The sequence below is a fragment of the Limulus polyphemus genome, unplaced genomic scaffold, assembly GCF_000517525.1.
Source record: "Limulus polyphemus unplaced genomic scaffold, Limulus_polyphemus-2.1.2 Scaffold7216, whole genome shotgun sequence".
NCBI lineage: Eukaryota > Metazoa > Arthropoda > Merostomata > Xiphosura > Limulidae > Limulus > Limulus polyphemus.
This window is the reverse complement of record NW_013672826.1, coordinates 10,946-13,694: the sequence shown is the minus strand read 5'-3', so window position 1 is coordinate 13,694 and position 2,749 is coordinate 10,946. Positions and strand designations below refer to the sequence as shown.

The following is a 2,749-nucleotide window of genomic DNA, read 5'->3' as shown; positions in this document are numbered from 1 at the left end:
ATGTTTGATCTAAGAAGCATTTGACTAAACTCCAGTAAATGTCTGATCCAGGAAGTATCTGAACAATAAACTCCAGTAAATGTCTGATCCAGGAAGCATCTGACCAATAAACTCCAGTAAATGTTTGATCTAAGAAGCATCTGACTAAACTCCAGTAAATGTCTGATCCAGGAAGTATCTGACCAATAAACTCCAGTAAATGTCTGATCCAGGAAGTATCTGACCAATAAACTCCAGTAAATATCTGAGCTCAGAAACATCTGACTAAACTCCAGTAAATGTCTGATCCAGGAAGTATCTGACCAATAAACTCCAGTAAATATCTGAGCTCAGAAACATCTGACTAAACTCCAGTAAATATCTGATCCAGAAAGCATCTGACTAAACTACAGTGAGGCGGAGCACCATCCTTTTGAAAGATTATCCATGATTACATTTCCTCCAGTTGTGTAATCACAAATTGTTCCAGTATGTCAAGATACATGTTCCTAGTAACAATGTTCTCAATGAAAAAGAAAGGACCAATAATCCTGTCACACATGAGATGCACCACACAGTCACCTTTGGCCTATCACACACGATGTCCATGGTGTAATGGGGGTTTTCTGAGCCCCAAACGCGGACATTATGACGATTCATTTTATCCGAGTTATGAAATGTAGCCTCATCGCTCAACAGTGCACGTGCTAGAAAGGAGTCGTCTTCATCTTTCGGGTCAAGAAAGTTTACTACAAATGTATTTTGCTGTGGTTCTGTCATCTGGTTACAGTGTATGTACCAACTGAAGTTTGTAGGCACACATATGAAGTCGTTTATTAAAGAATGACACGGAGTACGGATGTTTTGGGCGTGTTAAGTTCTCGTGAATCACGTCAAGAGATTTTCGTGGGGTACGCTGAAAGGATTCGTATACTTGTTCGATACGTTCACCACTTACAGAGGGCGTTCCAGCTTTAACACTCCAAGAGCTCTTTCATCCACTCCCGTATACTCCCGTTTCGATTATGGTTCTTTTGTGTTGGCGTCTATAATTACGCTGCACCACAGTCACTGACTTGGTCTCTGCAACCCAAACGACGTATTAAACCATTTCTTGCATGGTTACCATTTTTATGGAGTAACAGTATTCACTGGAGTGAAAAACAAAACAAAAACTGTTTGAGTTCAGCTACAAGATGTTGAAAACTGCTTGGTTGTACGTCTTTAGATATTTAATTATTAAATTTTAAAATAGAAAAGATAATTTTGGATCATCCTGTATTCTGAATTCTTTAGAATGTCACATGTAAAACAAAAAAGGTTGACGTTAAACTTGAGAGAAAACACTGGTTATTCTCTCCCATCTATCGCGTACGGATACAATAAAAGAACAAAAAAATGAAATTGATAATTATATATATTTAAAAATACTTCACGCCAGTCAGAAGTTGATATATTTGTTATACCATCCTAGGTTAGTCAAAAGCTGATATATCTGTTATACCATCCTGGGTTAGTCAGAAGCTGATATATCTGTTATACCATCCTGGTTTAGTCAGAAGCTTATATATGTGCTATACCATCCTGGGTTAGTCAGAAGCTGATATATCTGTTATACCATCCTGGGTTAGTCAGAAGCTGATATATATCTGTTATACCATCCTGGGTTAGTCAGAAGCTGATATATTTGTTATACCATCCTGGGTTAGTCAGAAGTTGATATATCTGTTATACCATCCTGGGTTAGTCAGAAGCTGATTTATCTGTTATCTAAGGATATGGATATTTATAAATACTAAAGTTCAAATCAACTTTAACAAATAGGTTCATGAAGGTTACATGGTCTGTTACCATAAGTCACACCAAAGCATTATCGATAATTCAGTTGTTCAAATGCTTACATCTAACGACTGGTGTAAAGAAAGTCTCCATATTTGTGCATAAGGATACCTTAAGATCTAACAAGTGTTTGTATTTACTTCATGAAATTCACACGGGAAAGCCTGTGACAAATCAGGACAGCTTTTAATCTCTTAGGAGCCAGATTTAAAGAGATTAAAATCGGTTAGTTTATTCTAGGACTAGTTTTTACCAGGACAACGTGAGTGCTTTACTGTAAAAACGAACTGTATTCTGTCTATCATTTTTGGTATGTGGGAACTTATGAAAATTCAAAGCATACATGCAGTTATCAACGACCACCAATGTGAGTTGATAAACACAGGAAATACAGTAATTAAAAGAGCTCCATATCTCTTCACCGAGTCAGTTATAAACAAGGCTTAACTTAGGAAGGATTCTCTACGATTATCAAGTTGTTAGTAGATACGTTAGAAATATATGATTTTAAACCAATCATAGCTAATAAATGGATCGAGATAAGATTCTGAAGCTTACATCCTGATATACGTTGAATCAAATCAGTTTAAAATGTACAACCAATACTAACGACACCTACTGTGTATAGGTTGCAACTAACGATACTTAATGTGTATAGGTTGCAATTAACGACACCTATTGTGTACAGGTAGCAACTAGCGACACTTATTGTGTATAGGTTGCAACTAGCGACACCTATTGTGTATAGGTTGTAACTAACGACATCTATTGTGTATAGGTTGCAACTAGCGACACCTATTGTGTATAGGTTGTAACTAACGACATCTATTGTGTATAGGTTGCAACTAGCGACACCTATTGTGTATAGGTTGCAATTAACTACACCTATTGTGTACAGGTTGCAACTAGCGATATCTATTGTGTATAGGTT

At 36.7% G+C, this 2,749-nt stretch overlaps 1 protein-coding gene across 1 annotated transcript in view; it reads right to left on the bottom strand.

The window, feature by feature from the left end:
* LOC106474431 (regulating synaptic membrane exocytosis protein 2-like) overlaps nt 1-2,749 on the bottom strand; it is a gene marked incomplete at its 3' end in the record, with an annotated part of 37,555 nt that overhangs the window by 24,872 nt on the left and 9,934 nt on the right. The window lies entirely within an intron of this gene.